Source organism: Oncorhynchus mykiss, chromosome 19, assembly GCF_057628025.1.
Source record: "Oncorhynchus mykiss isolate SJ-2025 chromosome 19, ASM5762802v1, whole genome shotgun sequence".
Classification (NCBI taxonomy): domain Eukaryota; kingdom Metazoa; phylum Chordata; class Actinopteri; order Salmoniformes; family Salmonidae; genus Oncorhynchus; species Oncorhynchus mykiss.
Genome location: NC_143040.1, coordinates 51,264,519 through 51,273,323, shown reverse-complemented (window position 1 = coordinate 51,273,323; position 8,805 = coordinate 51,264,519). Strand labels below are relative to the sequence as shown.

General features: G+C 42.7%; 1 long non-coding RNA gene across 3 annotated transcripts; it reads right to left on the bottom strand.

The window, feature by feature from the left end:
* Nucleotides 1–4,166: 4,166 nt before the first annotated feature.
* On the bottom strand, nt 4,167–8,801 carry LOC110497893 (uncharacterized). Of its 3 annotated transcripts, none has more exons than XR_016488987.1 (5): nt 8,710–8,801; nt 7,939–8,140; nt 7,677–7,816; nt 7,473–7,584; nt 4,167–6,499 (listed from the first exon to the last, which is right to left on the bottom strand). It is a non-coding gene; the product is annotated as an uncharacterized LOC110497893 (long non-coding RNA). The 3 variants fall into 3 exon arrangements; XR_016488988.1 differs by having other exon boundaries at nt 6,767–7,584; nt 7,939–8,366; nt 8,710–8,788; XR_005037738.2 differs by having other exon boundaries at nt 5,700–6,499; nt 6,767–7,584.
* Between the last annotated feature and the right edge of the window lie 4 nt (nt 8,802–8,805).

Genomic DNA, 8,805 nt, shown 5'->3' with positions numbered 1-8,805 from the left:
TTCCGTGATGGGTGGATCACAAAGCTGTCCATTTGTGCTCAGTTTTAAGGCAGAATACTTACAGCCCCCTTCTCATTATCTCTCTTTCTCACACACCCATTGTAATTATGCAGTAGGCATGTGCACCTAGGCAGTGCATGAGTTTAAATTTTGTGAGTTTCAAGTTTGGGGAAGCTTACAATTTATCTTACCATTTCTACCGATCTGGGTGCCAGTTATGAATGTTATATGTGCATTTTCATGGAACAGTTTCATTTAAAAAAATAACGGTTTTGTTTCTCAAAATCAGCTCCTGCCATTATGGACACATGGATTCACGATGAGCCATTGGCGGCTAAAGAAATGAGTGCATGGAAGTAAGAGATAGCCTAGGCCAATGTAGCAATAACTTCCTTTGTCAACTAAGTAAAAATACATATAGCCGACAAATAAAAACAGAACATATCCTGATGAAAATGCAGGTTCATTCAATCGCATTCATCTCCCTATTCCGCCTGTCTGCCTCCGTTTTTATCGGTCTTGACTTGAGCTATTGCTAGGGAAGTGCAACATTGTATCAAATCAATTAACTGGGCTGGTCTGGCTCAGTGACTGTATACATGAAAGTCCAGCCCCAGTTTATCGAACTTGCTGTAGCTATCGAACATTGTATCAACTAGCCTATTCCGGGCCCACAGAGACAAACACAGCTGTTTGTGAAAAAATTATCACATTTTCACCCATCAGACTGTTCTCAATTTAATATTGTCTTTACTAACATGTAAAATTAGTTTTAATTTAGAATTGCCCACTATCAAATAGGCAGGAACAGTGGCAAGGGAAAAAACATGTCATCCGTGTGCACTCTAATAGCTAATGGAGGCCGCTTTCCCACTGGTTAGTTTCACTCATGTCAGGTAGGATGCATCAGTTATTTCACCACGCGACAGGTGACATTCCGCCCTAACTCTTTATGCCATGGGCTCTCCAACCCTCTTCCTGAAGCTACCCAGTGCTTCAGTTGGGAAATCAAGTGAAATCTGTTTGGGAGCATCGATAGTAACATGTTTTCACAATTAAACATATTTCATTAAACTGTTGACAGACCCTCTCTCTGCGTGCTGGAGAGAGGAATGAAGGAGAGAGAGGAAATGAAAACCCATGGTGGTGAGATATTAAGTAGCTAAAGGTAATGTATCAGCCTATTAATTATGAAAATATAACAAATGCCATATTACTAGGCTATTCAAAATCAAATACAAATTCACTGTAATTGTAGGCTAACTCTGAATTTGTTTAATTTAGGCTAGACCAATTATGTACCAAAGATATCTTGAATCAGTATTTACATTTTTCTGTGGTAGGCTATGTATTGTACAATCATTTTAATTCAGGGTTTTTGGGCTTGGGCTCATACACTGCCTTCGGAAAGTATTCAGACCCCTTGACTTTTTCTACATTTTGTTAGGGTACATCCTTATTTTAAAATGGATTAAATAAAAATGTTCCTCATCAATCTGCACACAACACTCCATAATGACAAAGCAAAAACAGTTTTTTAGAAATTTTAGCAACGTTATAAAAAAACTAAAAACTGAAATATCACATTTACATAAGTATTCAGACCCTACACTCATTACTTTGTTAAAGCACCTTTGACAGCGATTACAGCCTCGAGTCTTCTTGGGTATGATGCTACAAGCTTAGCACACCTTTATTTGGGGAGTTTATCCCATTCTTCTCTGCAGATCCTCTCAAGCTCTGTCAGGTTGGATGGGGAGTGTTGCTGCACAGGTATTTTCAGGTCTCTCCAGAGATGTTTGATCCGCTTTAAGTCTGGGCTCTGGCTGGGCCACTCAAGGACATTCAGAGACTTGTCCCGAAGCCACTCATGTGTTGTCCTGGCTGTGTGCTTAGGGTCATTGTCCTGTTGGAGGGTGAACCTTCGCCCTAGTCTGAGGTCCTGAGCGTTCTGGAGCAGGTTCTCATCAAGGATCTCTCTGTACTTTACTCCATTCATCTTTTCCTCGATCCTGACTAGTCTCCCAGTCCCTGCCGCTGAGAAACATCTCCACAGCATGATGCTGCCACAACCATGCTTCACCGTAGGGATGGTGCCAGGTTTCCTCCAGATATGATGCTTGGCATTCAGGCCAAAGAGTTCAATTTTGGTTTCATCAGACCAGAGAATCTTGTTTATCATAGTCTGACAGTCTTTAGGTGTCTTTTGGCAAACCAAGTGGGCTGTCATTTGCCTTTTACTGAAGAGTGGGTTCCATCTGGTCACTCTACCATAAAGGCCTGATTGGTGGAGTGCTGCAGAGATGTTTGTCCTTCTGGAAGGTTATCCCATCTCCACAGAGGAACTCTAGAGCTCTGTCAGAGTGACTATCGGGTTCTTGGTCATCTCCCTGACCAAGGCCCTTCTCCCCCAATTGCTCAGTTTGGCGGGGCGGCCAGCTCTAGGAAGAGTCTTGGTGGTTCCAAACTTCTTCCATTGAAGAATTATGGAGGCCACTGTGTTCTTGGGGACCTTCAATGATGCAGACATGTTTTGGTACCCTTTCCCAGATCTGTGCCTCGAAACAATCCTGTCTCGGAGCTCTACGGACAATTCCTTTGACCTCATGGCTTGGTTATTGATCTGACATGCACTGTCAACTGTGGGACATTACTGTATATAGACAGGTGTGTGCCTTTCCAAATTATGTCCAATCAAGTTGTAGAAACATCTCAAGGATGATCAATGGAAACAGGGTGCACCTGAGCTCAATTTCATGTCTCATAGAAATGGTCTGAATATTTATGTAAATAAGATATTTCTGTTTGAACATTTTATACATTTGCAAAAAAATCTAAAAACCTGTTTTCACTTTGTCATTGTGGGGTATTGTGTGTAGATTGCTGAGGATTTTTTTATTTTTTTAATCCATTTTATAATAAGGCTGTAATGTAACAAAATGTGGAGAAGGTCAAGGGGTCTGAATACGCATAAGCCCTTATATGTATGAGTGTTTTAATTGATCATCGCCTTAGAAAGTGCTGTCCATTTCGTTGTGTTAGGCTTTGAAACAACATCCACAATGACCATGTTTTCCACTCAGTTTCAAATTGATCAATCACAGTGAGGTGAGTTTTAAAAGCATGATACTGTTTTGATAAGTGTTTGATGTGATTTTCAATTACATTTGCATTGATGTCAGAGTGGTTAGAGGGACAATAGAGCCATGAGTACCAGGCCAATAGCTACCTGATGATCATTAGTGAGTTGGGTTCTACTAACACATGTCCAGAGTACATAAGAGGAGATTACCATGACTCAATGGCCACGTAGAATTTTACTGCAGTCATTACTCATGACTGGTAACGCAACAGCTCTAGTCATGGTGAGTTAATAAGACAATCAGAAATCGGACATCCCCAAATGGGCACTTTCCTACATTTGTCCGCAGCAGGCCAGTAGTACTTCTCTGCGTGCTCAGGCGCCCATGCTCCATCAACATTAAGAAGACAGCGAAATCAGACAGATGCTCGTTGCTCACATGGAGCGCTCCAAACAAAACACAATGAAAAAATTGGCAACACTCAGAAATGATGGTATGACAACCAAAACTTGTTTCTCACAAGTGGAGCAGGTTGTGAACTCTGCAAACAATGTTTCCACTGCGAGAATAAGTACAGTAAATGACTGTAGGCCTAATTAATCCATGCATTAACAGAAATGTACGTAACCAAATTATGGGGTTAACTGTAAATGTACTACTGGTGAATTGATAAAAATAAACAATAAAAGTGCAAACAATTAACAGGAGACAGCTCAACATATTCTGGAGAGCTGAGCACATTCTGGAGAGAGGTGTACCAAATGTCTTTGTCACACACTCCTCCCCTTCTTGTCTCAACATTTCAAATTTTCCTCAAGACACATTATCTTACACACATTTTGGGATGCATTGATGTCACTGACAGCCAGATCTCAATAATCAACGAGGCCTATTGCTACCTGCACTGCACAAATTGTGGGCTACCCAAATAGGCATATATGCCTACACACTTATGATTTGAAACAATCCACAGCTTTAAAAAAAACTAATGGTCCAAATTAAGCAGTGCCCCCTTTGTGCTTTGTATAATATCATGTAGGTTCCACAGGTGAGCACAAAGATGATGGAAAGAGAAAGACCATGGGCATTCATAAACTTTATTACATGATCTTCTTAAAAATCAGATGCTTTTTATTCTCCATTAGGTCAAGTAGTTGACAAGTCAATGAATCAAAAGAAATTGCTTTAAAAAAAAATCCCCCAGACTGCAGCATCTCAATTTAGTTGAATGCCTATGGTATGGATTCAAGGCATTCTAGCAGAGGCTTGTTAAAATGAGCCCATTAATGTAGAAAGCCTTACTTAACCAACAATGCCATGTCTGCCAGTGGGAACCCAGTAACTGCACAGACCTCAGAAGTCAGGCTGACAACAGGATGGGATGCTCAAGAGCTTTAGATCAGTCAGCAACATTTTTAAACATACCCTTTACCAGTTCACCACACACACACACACACACACACACACACACACACACACACACACACACACACACACACACACACACACACACACACACACACACACACACACACGCAGGGTCTTAAAGCCAAATCAATGTGGAGAAAGGGAAGGCTCAGAGGTCCTGGTGTCTGCCATACCATACTGCTACATAAAAAGGTGAAGGATGCCATGTTAGCAATTGGTTCCAATTGACAGAGGATTGGTCATGGTCAGTCTCCTGGGTGGAAATCCTGGTGAGAATGTGGCTATTGTACCAGCAAGAGAGGCCAGTGCTGGACAATAGAGCACTCAGAGGAATCTGGCTACAGTGGAACACACTCACAGTGGATCACAATCTCCCCCTGTTTTAACTCTTCAACTACCAGATGTGCACATACCTAGCAGTGTCTATATGACCATTATATATACACTGGACAAAAATATAAACGCAACATGTTGAAAATGCACAAAAAGCTTATTTCTCTCAAATATTGTGCACAAATGTGTTTACATCCCGGTTAGTGAGCATTTCTCCTTTGCCAAGATAATCCATCTATCAAGAAGCTCATTAAACAGCATGATCATTACACAGGTGCTCCGTGTGCTGGGGACAATAAAAGGCCACTCTAAAATGTGCAGTTTTGTCACAACACAATGCCACAGATGTCTCAAGTTGAGGGAGCATGCAATTGGCATGCTGAATGTCCACCAGAGATCTTGCCAGAGAACTGAATGTTAATTTATCTCCCATACGCCACCTCCAACATCGTTTTAGAGAATTTGGCAGTACGTCCAACTGGCCTCACAAGCACAGACCACGTGTAACCATGACAACCCAGGACCTCCACATCCGGCTTCTTGACCTGCGTGATCATCTGAGACTAGCTACCCGGACATCTGATGAAACTGATGAGCATTTCTTTCTGTAACAAAGCCCTTTTGTGGGATAAAACGTATTCTTATAGGCTGGGCCTGGCTCCCCAGTGAGTGGACCCTCCCAGGTGGGCCCTCCCAGGCCCAGTCATGTGAAATCCATAGATTAGGGCCAAATTAATTTGCGTTTATATTTTTGTTCAGTGTGCCTTCCTTGCTAAAAACCGGGTCTACATATAGTATGTCTTGGTAAACAGCTTCGTTCTCTTTTTTGTTACATTTTGTAGACATGCCGATGAATTTTCTTTTCAATTACAGTTTTTTTTATCATGGCCATGCATGGATGAGCTCTACTCTAATCAAATTGCAATTAAGACCTGAATCCGGACCACTACGCTAAACCTATTTTTGTCATGTAATATTTAATGCCACCACACCCAGTTTCTCCAATTAGCCAGTCATCTGGCCAGCTGGGGCCTCAACTTTTTAGAGGGCGGTTCAGTGGAGAGGCTGGGTATTTGAAGAGACCACTGGCTGACAGGCAGGGCAGTCACAGGGAGGAACCAGTGAGTCCTGCCAGTTCTCCAGAGGGGCCCTTTGTGGCACAGACTCTGCCCAGATCAGCTTACCCTTTCACAGCCCAAGCCCCGTCTCCCACAGGCCCTCAGCTCCAGCTGACAACAAGGCCCCAGCTGCTAATTATCCGGCTAATGGAGGGGTGGGACTGAAGTGGGACTGTCAGAGCGAAGGGTGGCAACACTCTAAAGAGATGTGGAGTGGGTAGCCCAAACATGTTCCAAAAATGGCAGCATCAATACCATTTTTTAAATTTCAATATGCCTATCCAGTAGTACTACTCTTTACTAGAATTCAGTTAAATAACCATTATCTCTATTTAATAAGGCACATTCTTTCACAAAAAAGGGATTGGTCTGTGTTCAGAACAGATGAGAAACAGCATTTTGCATCTTAGAAGAGACCGAGACTGTAAGAACAACAGCAGAAACAAACCATTCAGTTACAGTACTTTGACCATTGGGTTCATAATGTTGGATGCTGTCCGTTTCAAACCTGGTCACCAGAATCCTGTTGTCCAGTTGCTGCAGAGAGGAGAGAGAGGGTGTGCATTCAGAATTCACACAAATACACCTATTTTCATACATAATAATGAAACCAGCATTAGAACCCAAATATGTGACTATGCAAGGTTTTGCAGAGGAATAGACCTGCACTGAATGCTGGGCTACACAACATCCAGACAGAGTCAAGTCTGGCACTCGAAAGTTCAACTGAAAAACATAAATGAAAAGTTTCTGGTTTGTTCGGTTTTAGATGCATCTCCATTGTCTAGAAAGATTCTGACTTACTTTGATGTAGACTGTAAGGTCTGTGCAGAGAGGATCTGTAGGTCCTGGGAGCTGCCCTAAGAAACTCAGTGCTGTCTAGTGACACCTCACTGGACTTGGGGAACTTCTGGCCTAAAGAGTGCCAGGGCACAAAAGCTATTTGAACATGTAATATGGCTTAAACTGAGCCATTGCAAAGTGTAAATGTTGTCGCCAGACCAATGAGACATACAGAGGACCCAGACCAGCAGGTTCTCCTTGAACACCTCCAGCTGTCCTGAGCTCACCTTTACATCCACACTACTCATCTGGTCCATACAGGGACACATAGGTCAGAGGTTAAATTTAACTTGAAGTTGTGTTTCTTAAAAAAATAGCTGAAACACTATTTCAAGCGACAAAAAGTGATGATTATGTGTAATAAGCTACTATGTTGACATTAGGAAGCCCGTCATCAATGTGAGATGTTATGTATTGTGTTTAGAGGAAGCGCTACCGGAAAGCCAAGTCTAGGTTCAAAAGGCTCATTACAGCTTCTACCACCATAAGACTGCTGAACAATTAATCGAATTTGACTTTATTTAGTAAATATTTTCTTAACTCCATTTATTGAACTGCATTGTTGGTTAAGGGCTTGTAAGTAAGCATTTCACGGTAAGGTCTACTACACCTGTTGTATTTGGTGCAGGTGACAAAAACAATTTGATTTGATATGTCCATAGGTTACCCGTTAAAGAACGGCAGATGTGCCTCACAGTACTCAAAGCTGTTCCTCACAGTCAAATGCAGCTGGTTGTCATACTCCTTCAGCTGATAGGGAGGATGGGTGGCACGGGGACCTGAGAAAAGACAGCATTTAATTTGATGTGAGATGAACATAGCAATGTATGACATGTTTTGATGTATGAAGGAGTGTTTAGAAGCTGTGGACCTGAAAGACCCAATGGGAGAAGGGGAACTTGTAGGGGCCAGAGGCATCCAGTGAAGACACACAAGGATGGACCAGGACATCCAGCAGTGGTGAGCCATTGGGTCGCAGCGAGAGAGTGACCGTCGCATTGGGAAGGACCCCTTCCACGTCACACAGATTACACAAAGGGGAAAATAACAAATGGGTTTGAGAAAATTAGGAGACAGCAGAAGGCAACAAGAAGCTTTAGCCTTACATTTACTGTACCATAGACTGTGCTCACCTTGCAATTCACTGTAGACACTGTGCAGTTTCCATACTGCATGGAGCGTACCATCTCCGAAAGAGCTACATTCACCACAGCCCCACCATGCTGCAGCCTTTTTCTAGGCTTGGTGTTTCTGGATCCTTGCAGGAGAGGGCATTGCTGATGCCGATGAGGCCCCTGGCTGAGGGATGTCCAGGGGGGTCCCAAAGGGGCAGACCTGCAGGAAGATAGAGGGTATCATGGCCAGGCGATAGGCCAGCCCTTCACTGTCAGGCTTACTCCCAGACCCACAGAGGAAAGCCCGCAGGTCCGACAACAGTGTGAGGTCCTGTGGGACAGAGAACAGCCTGGCCAGAGGAGGAAGGGGCCATCCACCAGGGGCAAATGGCCAACACTGGCCAGAGGACAGAGGGAGCCGGCCAGACACTTAGCACGCTGCTCCACTGTTGGGTATTGCATGTGTTAGAGAAGAAGACAAAATGCTGCACAATCACAAAGTGTTGAAAGTAGAATAATAAAAATGAGTACATGCACAGTACAATCAGGGAAAATAAGAAAAAAAAGCATTACAAATCTGGAAAAACGCACAACTACAGATTCCCCCTCTCGTATGTAACGTTACTGTATAATCCACAATGCCCTCACACCCATTTTGGCCAGGAATGACTGTTATTGACTGTGATTGAGGTTATGAATAAATATGGTAACCAGGACTGTTCAGTGATACATCTATGAGTAAAATCCTAAAATAAAAAATAATACAATTTTGTTTCATTTTAAACTTACACGGCTGATGTTCTACCAAATTAACATTGAGGTTCTGTTTCGTTCTATTTTCACTGCAAACTGTACTTCCTATTTTTATAATAATGTGACTGCCTG